The sequence below is a fragment of the Desmodus rotundus genome, chromosome 1 (assembly GCF_022682495.2).
Source record: "Desmodus rotundus isolate HL8 chromosome 1, HLdesRot8A.1, whole genome shotgun sequence".
Taxonomy (NCBI): Eukaryota; Metazoa; Chordata; class Mammalia; order Chiroptera; family Phyllostomidae; genus Desmodus; species Desmodus rotundus.
The window spans coordinates 102516393-102540832 of record NC_071387.1 but is presented as its reverse complement, the minus strand read 5'-3'; the positions used below and the strand labels follow the sequence as shown (position 1 = coordinate 102540832).

The following is a 24440-nucleotide window of genomic DNA, read 5'->3' as shown; positions in this document are numbered from 1 at the left end:
AGCCTCAGTTTGCTTATCTGTAAAATAGTGTATTTTAGGAAATAGTGCTTGCTTCCTGGGGTTCTTGTAATGGTGAAATTAAATAAGATAAGGTATGAAAATGACTTCAGAGTGCTTGGCATATAGTCAGATGCTAATTAAAAGTTAGCTTTTTTGTTTTTTATTTATTTTGATCCCACTGCAACATAAAAATTGTGAGATCCTTCTAGCATCCTCAGGACTTCATATTAACAGAAACATTTTTTTTTTCTGATAGAAGCAGTAAAAAGAAACCTTAAAACTGTTCACCTTTTCTGGGGACCCTTAATTCATTTCTATGGAGTCAGGTGCTTCTGGATGATCTGGGACTGATGCTTCCATTTGGTTTAGAGGCTATGAACCGGCTCTAGTTGTCACCCTTACAATTTCCTATTATAGCTGTAATTGAATTCCAATGATACTAACATCTACAATAACTAGCATATATTAAGGGCTATTTATGCACCAAGTAATCTTCTAATTGACTTCCATACCTTACATCATGCCATCTCACCTTTGCAAAAAAAAAAAAAAAGATATAAGGTTCATTTTTTAAAATTTATTGTTATTCTATTATAGTTGTCCCAATTTTTCTCCCTTTGCCCTTCTCCACCCAGCCCACTCCCCACACCCACAGTCAATCCCCACACTGTTGTCCATGTCCATGGGTGATTCATACATGTTCTTTGTCTAGTCCCTTTGGGATAATGGTTGAAATAAAGTTCATTCATCAATTATTTTCATTCTATAGAGGAAACAAATGCAACACACAAAGGTTAAGTAATTTGCCAGTTTCACTGCCATTAGGGACTGAAGATAAGAAACGATGGAGCTGAACCCAGGTAACGGCCTCCACAATGGTGGTTCATAGTGGAAGGAGCCCCTGTGCTACAGTCAGGCCGACTGATTCAAACATTGGTCCTGCCATTTAACTCTTAAGTAAGTTTAGTCAATCTATGTCACCTCTCAGGGTCTTGGTTTCTTTCTCTGCTAAATATGGGCAGTTACATTCATTTTAAAGATGGTTGTATACCCTGGCCAGATAGCTCAGTTGGTTGGAGTATCATCCCATACAGCAAATAGTTGCAGGTTTGATCCCTCGTCAGAGCACATGCCTAGGTTGAGGGTTTGATCTTGGGTTGGGGCATTTATGGGAGGCAACCAATCAATGTGTCTCTCTCACACTGATGTTTCTCCCTCTCCCCATCTTTCTCTCTCTCTCAAATCAATAATAACAATAAAGAAAAGGTCACTGTGAAGATAATGCAGTGCTGGGCACTCGGTGAATATGAGGGGATTGACCGCCACAGTGTTCATGCAGTTCCTGCATCAGGTTCCTGCTCATCTCCCTCCCCAGATGCTCCTGGATGTCAGTTTACTGAACAGATCTCTGATCTATCAGCCTCTCATCTGTGCCTCAAGTCAGCGGTTCCTTCTGTCTCCTTGTCATTCTCCTCTAACCCCCAGTTCTACCTCTTCTCCCCTTATCAGCATATATAGTCCCCTCTGCTACTCACTGGGAAGAGGAGGACTGCCAGGCATAGCCTCTTTAAATTTCTCTTCCCTCTCCTTCACTTTATCCACTCTTACTCTCCAATTGTTTTTTTCTCAGAGTCACTGAAGAAAAATGTCCTTTCTCAGTCCAATTAATGCCAGGGGTCTCTGGCACAGTGCTGAGCCCTGATGACACATGGTGAGCAAAGCAAAACCCCCTCAGGGATACTCTGGTCAACTTTCAGTGGGTAAAGCCTATCTGTGCTCTGATGCCCATCCTCATATTCTCTAAGGGCCATCTTCCAGGCCTACAACTTACCCCAAATTCCACCTTGCTAAGCCTCTATCTCCACCTTCAAAATTTCTTTCAGCCAGGAACCAAAATGTATAGGCTCAACTACTTGAAAGACTGGTCTAGGTTGTGCTTATGTGTCTTCTCTTTATTTACTCCTTAAGCCACCACATCTAACTCCTGCTTCTATCGCCTACACAGGAAAGGCAGTTGCTGAGGACATTAATGATTGTAGTCTTGACAAACCCAGTGCCATCAGTGCAGTGCTCACTCTCCTTGACCCCACTGAATCATTTCATACCCTCACCTCTTTCTTATAACCTTGTTGGTATTTGCTTTCCATGAAGACACTTTTCATATTCATTTCCATCTCTTCCCTTTTCCTCACTGCTTCCACTTGTCTACTGATGCTTACTCCCTGAACATGCAAGCTCTGTCCCTTCTCTGCCTTTTCTCATGTTCTCCCCTTTTCTTTACTCGATGCCAACCAAACTCGTGCTTCAAGGCTCCATTCTGCATATTACCTGCTCTGGAAAGCCTCTATAGCTAACCACTTCAATCTTAGGCTCACTTATACTTGAACCCAGATCTTAAACTTACTGAATATGGAGCAGGGCTTGTGGAGAAAGGGCTCACTCTTATGAAAACAACAATACAGCATTTATGATATAACCTCCCAGCCCTCAATGTTGGACCATGTATTTTTCGAGGGTATGATCGTGTGTCAAACTTGTATATGTATCCCAATGCCCAGTGCTTTTCCCAGAATATAATAGCTGTCTCTTATATGTCCATCAAATTTAAAAAATACCAACCATATCTCTAACTGAGAATTCTGGGTCTTTGAATTAAGACCTGTTGACTGTTTAATTTTCTTTAAATATTCTTTTAAGCTGGCTTCAAGGACAGAGAAAACTGTGTGATTGGGTAAAATCACACAGAGAAAGTGTGATTGGGTAAAATTAGGCAAGGCCAAGAGTGCTTCTTGGGAAGTATTGTTGATCTTCAAGTAGATCTCCTTGGGAGGATCAATGAGGGCCATTATGAAGTTAACTCCAACATGAATCAAATCACATAAGTAAATTTCTGCCCAGTTAGGCCTGGGTCAGCCACGATACAAAATCATGGGAGCAAGTTTTCAAAGCCATGGGTCTCAAAATAAATTGTTAATTAGGTTATTTATTTATTGTCTTACTTTACACAACAGATAAAGGCTGAGGGTTGTGTAAGGGAGAAAATAATTGCTAAACACTGCTTTGTGCAGGTACTATCTTAGGCATTGCATTTAGATTATCAAATTTAAAATTCAAACCAATTTTTGGGATGGGTTTCATTATGCCTATTTTATGGATAAGAGGCTGTTTAGCACTTACGTGACTTGCCCACAAGCACATAACTTGTGCCTGGTGGACACTTGATTCATACCTCATCTATAAGACTCCAAAACTCACTCTCTTGCAACTATAACCCTCTTGGTGCAAGAGCTCAACTTTGCCTTGTAAAATGTTCTGGCTTCTCAAGTGACTTGGAATGGCCAGGACTGGTGTTTGTTCCCAGCAAAAGAAACTCAATCCCTCCTCAAAATCACTGATTTCTCTCCCCAAATGGCCAGACTTCTAAGAGGCTCTGCAACCCTGGATCTGCTTTCCTGAGACTCAGGGTTGAGACAGGAAAAATAAATGATTCCTTGGCCTTAGATAAAGTTTCCCTCTGGCAGTAGAAAAGGACTGGTGGGAGGGAAATTCTACCTATGTTTTCCAAAGGCCACTGGGTTTTGCCACCCGTGTAGTTTGCCATTGCAATTATTTTGGATAGCAAAACTGTAATACCAATCAATCTCAGTTCGACTGCTTTGCTATGAAACAGGAGCAGGCCAATTCATCAAAACTGAGGCTCTCCATTGGGTTTAGATCACCATTAAACTATCAACAGGAAATCATTAAAGTGAGGCAAGAAACCAACTGGTAACTGAATAGAAATGATTTCTTTTTTTAAACATTCTCGTCTGCAACCTTCTTTGTTTGGCTGTCAGCATAGCCAACGTGGGACTGGGTCTCGATCTTTGTGTCAATGTGCAGTTAGTGGTAGAGAGAATTCAGATGTAGGCATTTGCAATCCAATGGCTGTACCCAGGGTACTTGGTTCTCTCTCAGCAGGGCAAGCTGCAGGACGATAAATAGGGGGGAAATGTGCATGCATTTGTGCGATAAAACAGGCTTAATAATTCTGAAGGGGAAAGAGTCCGCGAGACATACAGTAGCAACTTAGGAACAAAATGGAACCATGCAGGGCCAATTAATGTGCAAATATGTGTGTGCTGAACTTGCATTCCATTCATCATGTGGACATGGAAATTGGGCCATTTATCTGTTATATTATGTATGTGACATCTTAGTTTGGTTCTTACAGGCTGCTTGGGGACAAAGGGCCATGTGCTTTGCGGCTAGCAGAGGGAATTTAAGATAAATTCTTCAGCTGTCACAAACATCGCTGGGCAGAATTTGGTCAGAAGATAAAGCTCTTTCCTCTGCAGGATTTTAACATTTCTCAATAGTCCATGTGCCATCTTATTAAAACTGTGTGTGGTGCAGGGAGGGGTGGCATATGCCATGAAAAATTATTGGCACAAACAGCTTGCTGTCATGTTTTCAAAGTCCAGATTTAGCAAACGTTATTTACGTATTCACTGCCAGTCTGCAGAGAGAAAGGGAACTGGCAAAGCCATTCATTCTCACTGATTCAGTGGGTTTGTAACTCATCTCTCTCCCTTTAACCAGTGTTTCCTCCACAGGTGGGGTTTGCTCTGCTTAAACTACAAAAAGAAAGTTACTTGAGAAGGAAAAGGACCTCATAGCAGCACTTTTCCAGAACCGCCCTTATTTTCCAGCACCACTCACAGAACATGCCATGCAAGTGGATCATGCATTAAATAATGGTGCTCGCTTGCTTTGATGAATTTCCCTTAGATATTCAATTAATAAAATGTTGCCTCACTGCAGTAGTGCAAAACAATAAAGCCACACAGGATCTGTTCTTTTCACTCAACATTACATCTCTGAGATTCATATAGGCTGTCTCATATATCTATAGACAAATTCTTTTTGATTGTCATCTCATAGTGTCTGCATATATCACAATTTATTTATCTCTTATCCCCTTAATGAACATTTGGTTTGTTTCTAGTTTGGGGCTCTGATAAAGTGTCTATGAAAATTCTTGCATATTTTTTGGTAGACATAAGCACTCATCTTTCTTGGGCACACAAGTAGAGTGGAACTGCTAGGTCATTAAGCATCATTTCACCAATGTTTAAAGTATAATATTTCAATTCTCCAAAAGTCCATTTTTAAACCTGTAAAATGGTGGTAACAAATATCCTGCTGTATGTGATTTCTCTAAAATTGAAAAGGGGCGCCTTGTGTAAAGGTGTTTAATTGTTGACTGATGGTTTTAAACTGCCAAATGTGGCACAAATGTGCAACCGTGCCCAGGAGAAAGGATGATGGAAGATGGCGGCAAACCGGTATCTGTCCATGGTGCTGACCACGGAGGCCTGAGACATAATCAGGTATGATCTAGAAAGCACAATCAGTCCTGAAGGAGTGGCAGAGCTAACATTTATTGCACACCCACTGTGCCCCAGGCCTTGATCTGGGTGGTTTATGTGTATTATGCACTGAATGTTGAAATCCTAATCCACAGTGTGATATTAGGAGGTGGGGCCTTTTGGCACTAATAATTAAATCATGAGAGTGGAGTCCTGATATTGATAAATTGGGTCAGTGCCTTTATAGGAAGAGACAGGAGAGCTTGCTTTCTGTCTCTGCCTTCTCCCCAGGTGAGGACACAATGAGAAGACAGCTTTCAGGAACCCAGGAAGAAAATTCTCATCAGACACCAGATCTGTCAGGGCTTTGACCTTGGACTTCCCAACCTTCAGAAAAAAGTTTCTATTGTTTAAGCCACCCAGTCTATGCTATTTTGTTACAGCAACCCGAGTGAAGACACATGGGATGACAGCTAATAGCCAGCACTTTGTGCCCCACTGGACATGGTTATAAATCCCAGCTGTATCACTCATTAGTTGAAAAGGTACCGGTCTTTCTGAGCCTCAGTTTATTCTTCTGTAAAGTGGGGGTTATAATAACCTATACATCACAAGATTTTTGTGAGACTTTTATATGATTCGTGTAAAGCCCTTACATAGTAAGTGGTATATAATAAGTGTGGCATATATAAACCTTGAATTCTGGCTACAGCAAACCAAAAGAGCAAACACTGCCATCGCCATTTTAATGCTCTCAGCAGCCTCATGTGACGTGTACTGTCATCCCCATTCTGGAAATAAGGAAACTAAGTTTGGGGGGATAACTGGCTGAAGCAATTGGCCACAAGATCACTGGGAAACAGGTGATACTAGTGACTCCTTACCTGCACCCCATCCTTCTGCTTCCTAGCTCCCTCCCTTCCCACTGATCTCCTTCCCAAGTACCTGCTTCCCTAGGCATTTAAAATAACATTTACACTGTTAGTGCATCACAGTTCCTGGAAAACTTTTGCACACCAGACTATCATATCCAAAGATGTAGACTTTCAAACTAAAGTTTCTACTTTTGGTAATGCTCTCCCCTTACATTTTGTAGAATGCTGCCAGAATCTGCCTCTGTACCCTTTATTTCATGTTACCTCCCCAATAACCAAGTGGTGAGTCAAAAGGAGGGGTGATTATCCTCACTGACTCCATGAAGAAAATGAGTCTCCACAGTGTTGATGTGGCATGATGTCTCACAGAACCAGGGCACCTGAGGCCCAGGTCTACGTTCCTTGCTCCACCATACTGTAACTTGGGAGTGGGAGAGCAACTGGCTCCATGGCACTGGATCTATTTTGGTGGGGAGGGGGCATACATGACATCCTGTACAAGTCCCAATGGTCACCTGCTGGTGACCTCTGACCAAACACCTTTTTAAAATCCTTTACCTATGTTGTCAGCATCAGCCATAGTTTCCTTCATGCTGCAGCATGATCAGGGAGAGGAAAAGGTGGGAGGGAATGGAAAACACCACTGAGAGAGAGGACAGTGTCACTACCAAATCAAAGGTGTGTCTCAGTGGAGCAAGAACCACAACATGTATCTGCAGAGACAGACTGAAGTCACCAAGACAGAAGCAAGCAGGAGATCCAGCTTTGAGACCCCTAATCATTCTTACCAGGCTACTCGACGCACACTCCCTGAGACCAGCGCAGGTGACCAGGCTAGCCCAAACCCAGCAGCACAGAAAACACCCAAGTGAAAACACATCATTCAAACTACCAGATCACGCAGAGTAGAGTCACAACCAAAACACCCATTTCCAAAACACCAGTTCAAAAGAATTTGTGCACCTCTGTGTTCACAGTGGAGCTATTTACAATAGCCAAGATTTGGAAACAGCTTAAGTGCTTGTCAATAATTGAGTGCATAAGAAACTGTGGTACATTTACACAATAGAATACTAAGCAGTACTAAAGAAGAAGGAATTCTTACCTTTTGCGGCAACATGGATGGGACTGGAGACTATTATATTAAGTGAAATAAGTCAATTGGTAAAAGACAAATATCATATGGTCTCACTTATAAGTGGAATCTAATGAACAAAATAACCTAATGAGGAAATAGAACCTGAGGCATAGAAACATGGAAGAGACTGACAGCTGTAACAAGGGAGGGAGGGTGGGGACTGGTTGAATGAAGGTGAACAGATTAGTCAAAGAACATATATGCATGACCCATGACCCATGGCCATGGACAATGATGTGGGGATTGACTACGGGAGTGGGGGGGTGGGGTGGGCTGGGTAGAGGGGGGCAAAGGGAGAAAATTGGTACAATTGTAATAGCATAAACAATAAAATATTTAATAAAAAATAAATACAAATAAAAAGAAAGCAATTAAATTTCAAAAATGAAATAAAATACCCATTTCACTGCCTCATAAAACAAAACCATTTCAAAACGGCCTCCAAAGGGACAGTGAGGCCACATCTCCTACCTCAGCTTTGCTGGCAGCTGGGCTTGCCGAAACCTGCAAGTTAAAGAAGAAAAAGACATTAGTATTGATTCAACAAGAAGGTAATTGGATTAATCGTCTTTTTGAAGAAACTGGCATCAATAATTTATTTTGACCCGAAAGGACCATAGGTACAACACAAACAAACACAGGCACTTTTTCTCCTACCAAGCACAGCAACAAGATTTGTTTTCCAGTCCTGTGTTTAAGGTAAAGAGGATAGTTAGTATTTTTACCACATTATAACGATCTTGCCAGGGAAAAAGGGGGAGAGCCATGTGCGGTGCCCATGCACTGATAATGATTAAGTGAACATTGAAAAAGCAAAGGCATTGAAGACATTTTTTAGTTTTTTCCCCTTAAAGTTTTGAGTCCGTGTTATGAGAAGATGGAACTACTAACTGTAGCAACAACAGCCGTCTGTTTTCAAAATGCCTCAAACTTTTGTGCAATACAGATTTGTGCCAGACATGGTGCCAAGTTCTTTACATCTATTGTCTCATTCAACCCCTGGAACAACTTTTATTGTCTCCATTTCATAGATGAGAACATTGGGCTTAGAAAATCCAAATCAGTTTTCAAAACCCAGAAAGTTACTGATCAGAGGAAATTAGTCTTAAACCCAAGATAAGGACGTGTAGACTTGCAGGCTCCTACTCACAGCCCATTCTGTATCAAAGGATGCGGACTCAACCCATCATTGTCCCTGTGTGCCTACCAGGGGTCTCCTGTGTGGGGGCAGATAACTTTTTGTCTTGAAACCGTCCATCTCATACCTTGGTTGACCTGGCCACCCTCAGCCACACTTTTTTTAGTAGACTACAATAGATTGAATTGTCCACCCCAAAAGTTATGAAGCCCCAACCCCCCATGTGTTGGTATTTAGAGATGGGACCTCTGAGAGGTAATCAGGTTTAGAGGAAGTCCAAGGGTAGGGCCCTCATGATGAGATTACCATCCTTATCAGAAGAGATGCCAAAGAGCATTTCCTTTGCCCTCCTTGCCCCTGAGCGCACTGAGGAAAGGCCACCTGAGGACACAGTAGGGAGGAAGCCACCCACAACCAAGGAGAGAGCTCTCACCAAACACCAACCATGCTGGCTCCTTGATTTGGACTCCCAGTCTCCAAAACTATGAGAAATAAATTCCTACTGTTTAACCCAGTATGTGGTGCTTTGTTATGGCAGCCCAAGCTGACTGAGACATAGACCAATACCAGCTCATACCGTGTATCCAACAGAGGCCTTAAGAATGCATGGTTTCCTGAGTTAGCTGACCTGTAACTCACACAGGCCCTGCCCTCAGCCGCACCTCACTCACGTTCACCCCAAAGTATTAGACCAGCCCCCACCTTGGCCATTAGACCCAGAAGTAGCTCAGATGGAGCCTGCTGCCCAATGGGCAGCTTTCATGCACCATTAGCCTCCTAAACAGGAGGCCAGCCTTCAGACTGACCTTGGCCAAGAAACTCCGTTAGCTGTGGCCTGAGACTTGCCAAACCACGAATCCATGAGCCAATGCTGGAGAAACACTCCAAGGTATGACGAATGACAGAGTCCAGAGCCTCCACCCCCCTCCCACCCTCCTCTGGAGCCCTTTCAGAGCTGGGGTTGGGAGAGCAAGCAGCGGATTCCCAAGCAATCATTCGCATGTGAGCATTTTCCTGCTGACGACCAACAGGAGGGACAATGCAATATTCAACAGCTACAGGTGTTAAGCAGTGGGTCTCTCCCTGCTTCCCAGAGCACGTGTACAGCGGTTCTCCACTGACTTCCCTGATTTCCTCCACTTTATAATCTCAGCGTATGACCCCCTACCTCTGCATTCTTAGTTGTGTGACCTCTTTTATTCTCCCCTATTAAGCAAATGCAAACAGAGAGGCACAGACATGGCTATTCATTGCAGCATTGTTCATAATAGCAGTCCATTTCTAAAAAATTGTAATATCTACAGGAAAAAGGAATAGCTGAAGTACAGGGTTTGAACACTCAAATGCCTCCAGGGGCCAGGACACTAATAAAAGTGTATAAAGTTGGCTGCCGTAATACAACAGGGAATGGTGGGGCCTGTGTGCAAGGTAGATTGCCTACTCTACCTAAAGGCATTTGCATCAGTTTCCAACAGGCAACATATACTTCTAGCCAAGCAAAACACATATGTAGTCCAGATGTAGCTATTAGACCTCCAGTTTATGATTTCCTAAGCTAAATAGACTATGATACATCATATAAATATTGCACAGCTGTTAGAATGAATGGAGTGGATCCTAATGTTTTGACATGAAAAGCTCTACAACGCATACTGTTAGTGAAAAAGAAAAGAATTAGAACATAACACAAAAAATGGTACCAATCTCTAAAAAAAAAATAACTAAAGTATATCTGCATTATACACTCCTCCTCCCTCTCCCCCCACCACATACACACATGGGTGTCTGTCTGAGAAACGTCTGGGAGAATATACATCAAAACAACAAAAGATTGACTTCTGCGGAGGAAACTGGAATTCGACTGGGACTTAATAAGTTAAGAAAGGTTGTGAGAACTTTCTCTTTTTCAGAATTATTTGAATTTTTTCATGGAGAATGTATCCATATATTATTTGTCAAGTTAAATATACATTTAAAATACTATATAAATAAAGCTTTACAGTGCCTCAATGTTAATAAGGCAGAAATGTGAGCTTTTCTCTCATTGAAGAGGAGACTGAAAACAACGCTCTTACCCAGGTACATTGTACAGACAGTAACACAGAGTAGAGGGTGACACAGAACATATGGTCACAATAGGCAGTGGTGAGGCTTATGGCCAACTGGAGCTGAATCGTATTTTATTTGTGGCTTATAGCTCTACCTATTAGATATATATGAGAAGCAAATGGTGAAAGTTAGTGGCACCTCTATATACTGCATCCAGGGTTGACTTTACAGTCACCGTCATGTTAGGTTCACTTCCAATAAGCTTATTCGGGAACCCGCAGACATCAGGGCCATCTGCAATCCACTGTGCCATGTTAGGTAGCTAGAATGGACTGCCGAGGCCAGCTGGAGGAGGGAGTGTCCTTTAAGGCCTGCAGGTACCGGGCAGAGGTGTTTGGCTTTTATCTTGTCAGCAGCAGCCACCATCAGAGGGTTTTCAGCGGGGGCTGAGATGATTAGAGCCACGTTTGAGGAGGGCCATTCTGCGGACCAGTGCAAGGCACAGAAGGATGCAGGAGACTCCTGGCAGGGCATTCCCTAACATTTTGTTCCTGTGATTTCCCATGCCTTTAATCATTTCCTTCCTCTTCTCTGCATTTGTTTGAAATTGCAAAGACCGACGTTAAGGATTTCCTCCTCCCTTGTGCTAGGAACTTGCTGTACACAATTTCTTTTCAATTCCAACCTCTACCCTCAGAGCTGACTCTCTAGCCACTTTTTTGTCGGGGGAAACTGAGCTTAGAATGCTAAGTTCCTTTCCTAAGGTCACACTAGGGAGTGTCAGAGGCAAGGCTTGAACCAAGATCAGACTCCAAAACTGCCTTCAAAGCCCATCCAGGGATTTTGCCCAAACAATGGAGAGATGGGTTTCCTCCTGGGACTTCCCCCAAATAGACATTAGGACTGAGTTCACTGATAGAGGGACAATCACTGTTCCAGCAAACCCACTTGGTTTCCTCTACACCTGTGTCTGAGATGCTCAAATACCATCTGAGGCTCTGTTGCTCCAAACTATTCAGTCTTCTGTGCTGAAAATTTGGGGGTACCACTCTATTACTTTTGTAGGGGTAAGGATCAACAGGTCTTTTTTTGTTTGCAAGGGATAGAAATAAATCAAAATAGCTTAAGGACACAACAGAATTTATTAGCTCATTCAACTGACAGAACTCACTTTAAATGGATCCAGAGAGGGATCAAAGAGGTTAAATTACTTCTTTGACAAGTGTTAGAGCAGGGATTTGAACTCAGGTCTCTATGATTAGATGCAACTCTCTGCAAGGCTCCACAGCACTCCCATGCAAAAATCCAGGCACATAGTAATTGTGCCCTCTTCCCTGGTTGGATGTTATCCCATTCCAATCTCATTCAATGATGTGTGTTCTCTGCCCTCCGCTGCTCTCATCCCCTCCCTCCCTCCCTCCAGGATTCGCAGCGGGTGTCCCCATGGCTGTGCTCACATGTCACAGTGGCCTGCCAGGCAGGAAGATGGAATAATCATATTCCTCCTCACACACTACCCTGTTGGGCCTTCAGATCTGTGTTCACATCAACAAGTGGCACCACTGTCATTTGGCGTGCGTGTGTCACCTAAACAGGCATTCTAGGTAGAGAGGCTTGTGTGGATGTTATTCATGAGTTTGGGAGATTTCTTCTATTGACAGTCTTTCAAATAAAAGTGTCAAATCCTCATGCCCTGTAGTCGACCACATAGTATTCTCCAGGCTGCCAGGTTATCTGGGGATTAGATGATTTTTTTTTTAATGAAAAGGTCCAACCCAGAACAGCACCAACATGGAGTTTTGTTCTTTCCATCCATTCTCCTTCCATCCTGTCTCCCTTTTTTGGTGCTATGAGGACATCTCAGGAAGACTCAGAGCTCCCCTGGACCCTCAGGCATGAGAATCCCAGTCTAGCTCAGTGTGTGCAACTTCAGTCTCACAGACAATGTAAAGTTCCTCTCCTCCATTCCCTCAATGGTGCTGGCCAGACTTTGACCAGAGGGATTACCTGGGGAGAATGAACGGTCTCTTTCGTGCCTTCTTCTCCTTTTGGTGTTCTGGTTTTAACAGTTCTGTCATTGGGTCTGAGCACATGGATTAGAGAAAAAGGGCAAATTCCTTTCCATTTAAACATATAACAAATAAATTCACCTGTTATCAATGCTAATTACCAGGCCAATGCCAATGTCCGTAGGGTGTCCTTTGCATGGGAATTGTCCAAATGCTGGCACCTGCTTGGGGCACAGGTAGGTTTGTGGGAGCCCTGTGGGTACAGGCCTCCTGTATTTGTCAGGGACATCGAAGCTGCAGTAACAGATGGAACCAAGTGTATAATGGCTCAACACACTGGATATTCATCTCTTGCTCACATAACAGTCCTAGATGGGAGAAAACATCAGAGGCCAGCTCTCTTCCACATGGTCATTCAGGGACCCAGGGTGAAAGAGTCCCTGCCCTCTTTAAAATGTGGCTCCCAAAATCACCATGGTCATCCTCATCCCAGCCAGCCAGAAGGAGAACACATGGAGGAACATAAGTGGGTGATCTTTATGGACCAGAACTAGAAGGGGCCTGCATCATTTCAGCTCACATTCTGTTGCCTGGGGCTCAGTCTCATGACCACATATGATAGCAAGGGAGTTTGGACATGGAGTCAGGCTGCATGTCAAAGAGGAGAAGATGGTTTTGGAGAACAGAGCTAGCAGGCCTGGCCACACCTCCTCACAGCAGCACTGCCTTGCCTCAGATCCCTCTACATGGTTCCCTGACAGAAAGTCCACTTCCACTCAACCTCTTCCAATTTTTCCTAGTAACGTGATTCTGGTAGTATAAGGCACAGTCTCTTGATACTGAGGTCCCCTCACCTTGCATCTCGTCCTCCTGGGAGCATTGGCCAGATGGCTGAAACCCAGCTCTTCCATGGCATCTTCTTTACCCTCAGGAAACTAACATGTCCTTTGCAAGAGCAAAGCAGAGACTCAATGCCCTCCCTTTCCTATTTTCTTCTCCCCCTGCTTGAATAAGCAGAAATGGACAATCAGTAAAGAAGTCGCTTGAGCAGACAAAGTCCTCTTCTTGCTGGCTTTCCAATGTCTACAACAGGTCTCCTTGGCGCTCAGCTTTTCTTTGGGTTGACACTGGGAATTCTCTCTCTCCTCGAATATTGTGTGATCTTCCCCTTAAATATCTAGTGATATTGGCAACAGCAGAGCTGGTGTCCCCTCTCAAAGAGCCTTGAGGAGGTATTGGAACCCCATGGTGTTGGGCTCTGTTTCAAGTGTAAGAGACACTCAGGATTCCTTTGTCTTCAGTCACAGTCCTGATGATCTAGTTTGAGATAACAGAAAACATTGCACAGTCACCTTGACCAAAGGGGCCAGCAAAGGTTATACATTTCTTCATCAGACTGAGTCAACTCTTTACTGGAACTGACTGAATTTCTGGGTCATTTCCACTGTGTACACAGAATACCTTAAAGTCCTTTCACCAAAGACTGATAAAGCAGAAAAAAAAAGTTTGGGTTATGGAATAAGACTATTGGGATTCCTGCAGCTCAGCAGCTGGGTGGTTTTGAGGTTACTTCCCTTGTCTGAGAAAGTTGAATCCCCTGAAAACTGGAAAAGGGAAACTCTTCTCCAGGGTGGTATCGATTCCATGGCATCTCTGGAATAGTAAACACCAGCATCCCACCGGTGATGTCTGATTCCCTGCACACTGGACTCTCAGCGGTAGAGCTGTGTCCTAGGTTCAAAACAAGCTTATATGACTCTCTAGATATGTAATCTTTAGCATATGTGGTCACTGAAAGTGGCCACATGTTCTTCCAGTACTTCTCCCATTGAGAGGCAGGGTCTATATTCCCAGCCCTTGAATTCGGGTGGGCCCTGAAAACTCTGAAAAAGGATGCTGCGCTAGTCTGGACCCAGCCTTAAAACACTAGCAGCTTCCACTACTGCCCAGTGGGCCCGTCTGGGCACAGTCAGCTGCCACATCAGGGGTCTGACTGTTGTGAGGCCACCACGCTGCAAAGGCCACACTTTGGTACTTTGATGGACAGTCCCAGCTGACCCCAAACTTGCAGCCTCCCTGGCCAATGTGCCAGCCATCTTGGCAGTCCATCTGCCAGTTCAATGCCACTAAGACACCTCAATCAACCTGTGCCCCTCCCTGGATTCCTGACCCACAAAATCTGAGCCATAAATGCTGTCTATTTTTTTTTAAGATTTTATTGGCCCACAACCCAGGCATGTGCCCTGACTGGGTATTGAACCGGTGACCCTTTGGTTTGCAGGCTGGCACTCAATCCACTGAGCCACACCAGCCAGGGCCAAATGGTTGCTGTCTTGAGCCACTAAGTTTTGGGGTACTTTTATACACAGTAACAGATGATCAGAACAAAAGGTACTTATCCTCTCTGAGCCTGTTAGTGTATACTTACAAAATGAAAATACAGTACACTTTTACAGAGTGTCCTAAGAATCAAGAAACAATATGTTCAAAGTGCTTGACACGGTTCCAGACACGCAGTGAGCAGTAAGTTTATCTTTTCTTTCACAAAACCATCAGCATCTGTGCTGTTCTTTGTGTGTTTCCGTGGGTAATAGTCTTGATTCACTGTCAAGTGGCGATGTTTCAGAGCCCTCGATTTGAAATCCAGCCAGCAAATACGTATGGCTGCTCCAGAATCAGAAACACCGGGCTTTACAAACCCGTGCCCTACCACTAACAAGTCGTGCCCGTGACCGAGGGACACTTAGATACCTTTTCTCTCGGAGCCTCAGTTTCCTCACTTAGAAAGCAGACATGAAAATCTACCTCACTGCCTTTTTGGTGTGGGTTCAATGAGCCTGTCTGGCCTTGAATTGGAGATGGAGAATAAATAGCTGTCATTTTGGTTAGTTTGGTGTAGTAACTGTAATAGTAGCAGCAGTCCTAACACCTGGTATTTTGAGCTCCCCTGCAATGAATAGAGCAGCTTGTGAACAGACCACCTAAAGGGGCATTTCTGAAAGCAGGCAGCTCCCCTCTACTCACCATCCAGCTCCGCTGTTCTAACCCAGGACTTGGTTCCAGCCGCTGAGCTGCCGGGACTCAGCCCAGATTTTTAATGTGAGTGTAAAAAAGGAAAGAGCCCATTCACAGATGATATTCATCCTCACCTTCCCCCCCTAAATTCCATAGACTCCAGACAGGTTCAATAAATAAATGTCTCTTAAAATTCTTCTAGAAAATGCACAAGGTTTCTCTTAATAACTCTCACTGTCATAAATGCAATATTTACATGCACTGGCTTCAAAATTCTGGCAGCTTGTAACCTAAGAATAGTTTTACCCACGGTGTTGAACAACTGCCCTAGGTCTCTCCTGCAGCTGAGCAAGAGGCTGCAGGATAGGACTAGGAAAGGTAAAGCTGCCCTGGTGGGGAGGCTGAGTAGGGAGGGGCTGGCAAATCTCTGCCCTTGACTTGCCCTTGAAGTTGGTGTATTAAGAAGGTTAAAGTAGATACAGCCCCGGGTTGATGGGTGTCTGAGCTGGGATGAGCCCATCAGTCACCCTGACATGTGCTGGAAAACATGAAGAGACGGCAAACATTATCTGAAGCTTAATTATGAGGCAGAGAGGAGGCTGGGTTGGAGTGAATAGGAGTGCTGGGGCTTCCTGAGTCCTTTCCAATCATTTCCTGGAGCCTTTGGGAAAAGTTGCCACCACTCAGGTCTCCTTCCAAGGAGTCCCCTGTTGCTTTTTGAGGCCAGGCTGCAAGACTGAAGAAGAATCCTAGGTGGCTCTGTGTTGAGCTCTAACTCTGCAGTCTGGAAATGTAGGTGAAGATCTTTCGGAACCCTCCTTCCCTCGGACCCACAGTTCTGCTCCTGGAAATTTCTCCTAAGGACATATTGAAAACACAGCAAAAGCTTGTGGCACAAAATTGTTTTGTGGTACTTTTTATAAGGAAAAAACCAATAAATTGGAAACAAGCTAGTCATCCAGCAATGAGGAATTAACTTAGTCTACCCCTTTTCATGGACTACATACTATATAAGTACTAAAGTGATGGTCAAGCAAGGTTTGAAATAATGTGAGAAATACTTATATTAAGGGGAAAAATAGAATATAAATGATATATACCACACAATCTCAATTATGTTGAAACAAGACTAGAAGAAAACAAGGGAATGAAATTTTAAATATTAAGTATTTTTCTTTGGGACCCAAACTGAACATTTTATTTTCTTCTTTTTTCTGTAGTTTCCAAGTTTTCTCTAATCAATAAATGTGCACAAAGCAGTAATTAAGACATCATCTAGTTCCTGCCAGTTCTTTCAAATAGTCTACCTACTTTCCCGATAAGCCCTCGGGGACTGGTGCAGCCCAGAGCAAAGCTGGGCTGTGTGGCTCCAAAGCAGAGAGGTGAGAGACCTAACGTTAGCTCTGTGTACTTCACAGGTCAGCCACTGTGCTGTGAGTTTTATTTACACGCGCTCAGCCCCCACAGCCTGCCAGGTAGGAGCTGCCATCACCATTTTATCAGTGTTGCGGGAACTAAGCACCTGGACAGGTTAGAGAAATTTCTAGGACAACATCAAATTAAGAGTCGAGGTGGGGATATTAGTTCAAGGTGGCCTGACTCCAAATCCTGTTCCCTTCCTTCCTCTACCATCAGCCACGGGTGGAGAGAAACACAGGCGGGGCCTTAGCTGTACTAGTGCTTCCTTTGCAAAGCCCTGGTGATAAAACTAGAATCACCGTGAAAACATTCCTGAACACTGTCTCTCCTTCGCCAGCATCTCCTTTCTTCATGGCCACAGTGTGGGGGGTCCCGAATTTAAAGATGCTGTCTCTTAGGTTACAAAGCTGTAAATCTGGCCTCTGCACGCTGACCCGGGGTGTTTTGATGCTGGGAGAGCTCAGCTTCAGCCATACCATTTCTTAGCTTAGAGGCCTCATCCTTCTTCCCTCCCTTCCTGACAAGTCCCCCTGAGCGCACTCCTTCAATACTCATTTGCACAAGAATCACATCTCAGCTCTGCCTGAGGGAGTGGGCTGACCAAAGGCAGGGAGGGTGGGCCTTCTAGGCAGAAGAAGCAAACTGTGTGGGCAAAGGTTTGGAGACATGCACTGGCATGATTCTGGAAGGTAAGGAAGCTTTCTATGCAGTATTATTAATAATGAAAAGAAAAGTTAAAATGACTAAGGATGATCCTGTGGGCTCTGAAAAAAACCTCTGCTCTCAGTATTTTTAAATACCTCAGTCCTTATCACAACTCTATGGTATAAATTCTTACTGCCTGCAATTTTAAAAACAGTTAGTCAGAGAGGTGAAGTAATTAGCCCAAATGGTCTGGCTAGTAGGTGGTAGAATGGGGGTCTGAGTTCAGGGGCGTCTGGTTGGAGAGCCCCGCTCTCCCAGCACAGTCTGGATGTGGTCACTAACTCGCCACACCTGGCAAACACCCTGCCTCCTGACTCACGACTCTCCCCAGCAACAGACAGTTCCTTTATAACAGCCACACGTGGAACCCCAAGCTTGTGGTTTCCCTGTCACCTCTGAATGCACATGTTCAATGAGTCTTTTTAAAAGGACTCAGTACTTCCAGAGCCAGAATGAACAGGACAGCATGAGGAAATGCTCAGGACCCTGATGGCACAGAGATGACATAACTTATGTTCTGAGGCGACTGTTCCGCTCTCCCCACTGCAGATCTCAAAATGGAGGAGAGGCTCAGTAATTGCTACAGCTGGGCTGGACCTGCTGTTGACCGCTTGCTTTTCTTATTACCTTGTCCTGCTGGGCGGCTCCCGAGTATTTCGTCTTCTCTGGCGGGGCTGGCAGGTTTTAGGAATCCCTGGCCGAGTGGAGAGTGCCTCCGAAAACACACAGAGGAAAATTGAGGAGGGGGGCCTGGAGGGCAGACTTGGGGAAAGGTCTGTAGGTAAAATGAACGGACTGGGTGGGCACCTCCACAGCTGGCGTTTGAAGGTTAAAGGCAAAGCACCCACTGTGTGCCCTGGAAAACAGCTCATTTCCAGCTAGGCAACATTCTACAGAACTAGTCTGAATGGGCCCCAACATCCCTCTTGCCTGGTGTGGAACACAATTTAGAATCACAATAATAACTATCAGGAGAGTTATTATAACAGATCTGGCACAGAGTCCATTGTTATGGGGCTTATTCCCAAGGGTAGGCCGACAAGCAGAGTGTGCAAAAAGGAGGGGTGAAGAAGGACTGTAAAAGGAGAGGTGGGCTGGGGTGCACTCTGCATAGGAAATCTGGAATGGACAGATACGGGGAGGTCTCCCATGGCCACAGCTCGGCTTGGCTCAGGGGATACACCCAATATCATCCATCCTCCAACCAGGATGCACGCCTGCTGTACCAGCCCCTGAAAAGATCTTTTGTCACCTTCTCTCCCATGATGTGCTGGGCATCTACCTGCCTGATGGCTCAAGTCTGAACTCACATCTGGTTTGGGGCCCTTGGGAGATGGTGGGCGAAGACAGGAGAGGTCAGGCATTGGACTCACCTGGCTAGGTTAGAGAAATTTCTAGGACAACATCACAATTAAGAGTCAAGGTGGGGATGTAAATTCAGGTTGGCCTGACTCCAAACCATGTTCCCTTCCTTCCTTTACCATCAGCCATAGGTGGGGAGAAACATAAGCAGCCCCTTTGAAGCAGGGTGCAGCCAAGAGGAGGGCCCCAAGAAGGGATTTGTAATGGGGTCCAGGACTCGGGGTGTCCAGGAAATATTGGAAAAATGTATGTAGGATGTCCTCACCCCCACAGGCCTGAGCCAGGGGGGATGGGACACATGGAACAGGGCCATTCAGAGCTGTTTTGGGTAGCAAGAGCTTTGCAGCTAACCCCTAGCACAGTCATTTAACATATCTATAACCTTTAACTGGTCTCATGGATATGTTAAATAGCTGTGGCCATGCTTTGAGCCAGGGAGATGGGAGTGACTTCCACCCAAGATGGGACTGGGAAGCAACTCCCCCTGGTTACAGGGCCTGCGTGAGAGCTTGGAGATGATTGGCTCCATGCCATGGGGCCACACCTGCCCAGACTTACTATGGCAGCCCAGTAAAGCTGGAAGAATACGGGGATGCTGGCAGGTGTAACTGACTGTAGGAGGAGTCAGAAATGGGGCTGCAAAGGAAGATGGGCACTGGGATTTAAACCTAGGCGCGGCAGCCATAAAGAGGGAGAACCACGAGGTTCTGAGGGGAAAGGAAGAGGGCCATGTGGTTCTGAAGTAGATAGACAGAGGTCCACGCGGTTCTGATGAAGGGAAAGAGAGGACCACAAGGTTTTGGAGGAGAAGGGAGAGGATCAGGCAGCTTTGGTGAAGTGAAGAGAGGACCATGCGGTTCTGAAGGGAAAGGAAGAGGACCACGAGGTTTTGGAGTGCTTCTTTTTGCTACGCGGCTTAGGCAGCAGGAGAGACTTTGCAGCCATAGAAAAAGGGGAGAAAGGACTCTTGCTGGTGGGCCATGAGAAGGTGCCACATGGCTTTGGATTAACTGGAGATTGCAGCAGCCACACAGCTGATGGTGCCGGGAGCCTGAATCACGGACTTCTACTTCTTTTCCTGAGACACGGTACCCCGGACTGGGCACAGGGAGAGGGAAGGACTGTGCATCTGTGGCTATTCTAAAGGACTTTAGTATCGTATTGAAGACATTAAGCCATTACTCTAAGTCTGTGTAACTTTTAAATAAACAATTCCTTTCCTTTTCACCAGTCTCTGGCATTGAGAGACGTCTTTCCTCTGGCGGCGGGCATTGCGAACCTAGCAGGTGGGCGTGGGGGGAAGGAACCTCCAGAGACAGAAAGGGGGAATCCTTTCTGTAATAATTTATCGTGAACCACCCCCCACCCCTTGCTCTGTAACACCTTAGCTGTTAGTCCTTTCTTTGCTGAGGTTCAACCTCAGCCCTGCCCCTTGCTACCTGTGTGATCTGTGAGAAGTTGCTTAACCTCTCTGTGCCTTAGTTTCCTCATCTGCTAAATGATGACCATATAGGGTTCTTTAAGGAGGAAATGTGGTGATGCACATAAAGCATTTAGGAGAGTCCTTGGTGCCAAGTAAAGATGCAGTAAGTGTTGCCCGCTGTCATCATGCATTAGTATTACTGCTTTTATTACTTCCACTCCGCCAGCCACCACGGCTGCCCCTTTGTTAAAGAACCCGCACGGCGCTTAGAACACACGCTACCAGCAACTGGTATTTGTTTGTTCATTCCTTTTTTCTTCTTTCTCTAAATAATGCCAAAGAATGGGGGAATGGAGCTACTGGCTCGAAGGACATGAGAGTGAGTGTGAGAGAGTGTGTACCCTCGTGTGTGCTAACGCACGCAGCATCCGCACCGCTTTCTCTCTGCCAGGTACATTTCATGCCTGAGTCTTCCTTTTCCTCCGTTCCACCCGCTCCCTCCAGGACAGATCACGGATTCTCTGTCTTTTCCCCATCGTTCACACTTAGTCCCAGCATCATCCTCTCTCGTCTGGCTAAGAGGGACGTGACCACTTAGCCAGTAAATCGAAAGTCCTCATCTTCCTCGTAGCCACTGAGGCTGCAGAGCCCTTGAGAGCCCTGATCCCCCACCTGAGTTCAGAGTAAATAGGATTACCTGGGGTGGCAGGAACTGGTGGGGACAGAAGGTGTTTCAAAACTTAATCAAAAATTAATTAGAAAAAGAAACAAGCCAAAGGACAAACATCTGTGAGCAGATGATGTGCAGAGGCAAACAAATCCGACAGACAACATTCTGTGAGTTGGGAGCAGGATCCTGCTGGGCGACACTAGGAGGAGCGGGAAACACTTGGAGGGGAACTAAAAGCCTCCGTGTTTACTTCTTGGGAACACATGACAGTGCCACTCCGCATTCCAAAGCCACGGGAGGAGAGGGTCGACACACAGGCCACACAGGAGCTGCGGGGAAGCTGCTTGTGGGAGATGCTAATAAAGTCATCAGAACACATACTAGCTGATGCCTCCGAGGGAGGAGGGGGCTGTGTGCACAACAAAAGCCTCCTGAGGCTACAAGAACCAGGGCCTCCCCTGCAACACCCCCCGCCATTGGCCTTCCAGACAGGACTAGTGGTGATGACTCTTCCAGGGCCAAGAGAAAACAAGCCTGAAGAACCACAAATGATGGAAATCAGAGGGGCTGTGGCCACTGACATGGGCCTGGGAGTGTGGACTCGGGATGCCTTTCGGGGAGAAATGGGCCCCGGGAAGATTTTCTATAGAAGACAACAAAAGAATGCGTGGGTATGTCACAAGTGTCCCCTCGCCATTCCCACACCACGATCGCACAGCGGTGTCCGTCTGTCTGGCCGGCTTTCTCTGACTACATGGAGTCGGCACTGACATCCCAGGAGTGTCCCTCAACACGAGGCACCCGTGCCCCTGGGGGCCACAGCTCTGAGATATGCCTGCAGCAGCACCATCACAGCTCCCGTTGGGACTGGGACCCAGTTGCCCACATGGTGACTTTCTCCTTAACACACCTGCACTGGTCTCCTCACCACCCTGTCTCACTTTTCCCTTCCCCAACTGCTCCCCAGACCAATTCCCAAATAAGCCACATGTGTTCAAAGCCTTGCCTTGGTGTCCACTTCCAGAGAGTCAACGGAAGACAATGGACATTGGTGGCGAAAACTGGGGTCAGTGATTTGGCCGAGGAAGGGGTGCCGTGCACTGACTGGGCCCTAGGTCAACAAGATTCTCACAGGACTTGGAGTCTCATGTCTCCTGTTGGGGTCAGCCACCCAGGGACCCTGGTTACTGCCATTTCTAAGATCCACGTAACCCCTAAAGTCAGGACACTGAATTGTGCTTAAAGTCAGGAACCTTCTCTGTGCATGAGGCTAAAGTCTGGAAACAGGAGACAAATGTCATTTACCTTCTGTTTGACCTTAGGAGACTACGATGGACCCTGCCCTCTTCTTCCTGCTGGAGACCAAGGACGCTAATGTTCTTACGAGAGTTTTCTACTTCCCTCGTCTTGCACATTGTGGTCTCTCCTGCCTGGAGCCCCTGCCCTGCCCCCACCCTAATTTATTCTAATGAACCACTGCTGCCACTGTCATCCAGCATCACCTGCTCCAGAAGCTTCTCTGCCCTCACTCCCATCTCCAACAGCAACCAATGCTGGCCTGTGACAATAGATTTTTTAAATCTGTCTATTTTGTACCATGTTGCACAGGGTACAAACACTGGTTTACCCACACTCCCCAGACTAGTCCTGAAAGCCAGAGGCTAAGGGGCTTTTGGTGGTTTCTGGCCCAGAATCACGTGTGTGTGTGTGTGTATGTGTGTGTTTCTGGGGAGAAGATCCATTTTATCCAATTCTCAAAAGGTTTCCTGATCCCAGAAAATGTCACAGCCACTGCACTAGACTGCAGACTCCTCACAGACCAGATAATGCCTTACTTAGTCCCACATCCCCAGAGGACAGCCCAACACACGGACAATCGCAGGCACTTGGTTGGCAACCTAACGGCTAACCTCGTTTGAGTGTTCATTCTGAACCGAGCACTCTGTAGGTCTTGATTTCATTGGCCCCCAACAACCCTGAGAGGTGGCTGCCATCTCTGTGGATGGGACAAGGAGAGGGAGTGAGGGAAGAGTGGCCCTGGAGCCCACAGCTGGAAGGCTTGCTGTGGGATTGGAAGGCCAATAGATCAGCATCTGAGCTCCAACCAGCTTCACAGAAAGAAAGTAGAAAGAACGAGCCAAGGAATGAACAAACATCATTCAACCCATACCCACATTGTCCCCCCAGCTTTTAGGCAGCACTGTAACACCTAGAATGATGTGTCAGCCTTTGCTGAGACCCTGAAATGCCCACCAGTGTCCACACTGGAGCTCCCACAATCTGGAAATGGATCTCTCTCCTGTAACATCTGTGAATGCATTTTAATCCTGCAGGGCAAGTAGCTTCTCTTTGTGGAAAGCTTTTCAATACTTTTTCTCACAATTAAGGAAACTGAGGCCCAGCAGGTTACGTGGCTTACCCATAGCCATGCAGCGACTTAGCTGCAGAGCAGGAAGGGGGATCCACGTCCTGCCAGGTCCCAGTCAAGTGCCCTTCCTCCCCCTTCTCCCAATGGCAGCATCTTTGCCAAGATGACGCTAATGTGTTTCCCAACTGAATGTCATGTGTTTCGCACTCCAACCAGGTTCCCCAAGCCAGCCATGAAATTAAATTTCATTCCTCAAGTGACTTTCAGAGAACAACTTGACCCTTGCACAGCCATTTGGAGATTCTCTATTCCAGGGGTCTCCCGGGGCCAACGCCCTCCTGAAGGCTGTTGTCTCTTCTTTTCTTGGGATCCTCAGGTGCTGGCTAAGGGGATGAGACAGACTGACAGCCATCTGTCTGGGCTGCTCTGTGCAGCCTGGGCCAGAATGCACTAATTGATTTATCAGCTAATAATGCAGTTCGTGTGTACGGCTGGGCTGTTTGCAAAAGCGTGCCCTTTCCACAGCTGCTCCGAGGAAATCCCTAGTCCCCAGTGAGGCAGGCAACTAGAAGCCGCAGCACTTTCAAGGGCCGGGTAGCTCTTCACATCCACCCACTGTGCAAGGACTATGAGGTGGAGCATCCCTGGCCACCTGGAGCACTGGGGCCCAGTCCTTAAACTAGTAAGACCCAGCTGGAACTCTGTGCTGGTGGAGACGGCTGAAGGTGGTGGAGAGGAGGAGCCCTGCTGGTCTTTAGAACAGGGGGTGCCCTGGCTCTGGGGTTCACTGGCTCTGCAACCTTGGGCACACCGTGTCACCTGCCCGAGCCTTCATTTCTCCCTCTGCCTGTCCAGTAGGGGACAGAAAATCTTCTTCATTGGGTTATTGTGAGAGATATATGAGACTGTGGGCTGTAA

The 24440-nt window shown here is 45.9% G+C and overlaps 1 protein-coding gene across 1 annotated transcript in view; it reads right to left on the bottom strand.

Moving 5' to 3' along the window:
- Nucleotides 1–24440, bottom strand: part of RBFOX1 (RNA binding fox-1 homolog 1) — a 2121844-nt gene that overhangs the window by 1583592 nt on the left and 513812 nt on the right. Inside the window, exon 3 of the mRNA XM_053929075.2 lies at nt 7836–7868. The gene's annotated coding sequence lies outside the window, so the exon portion shown is untranslated. The remainder of the gene's footprint in view (nt 1–7835; nt 7869–24440) is intronic.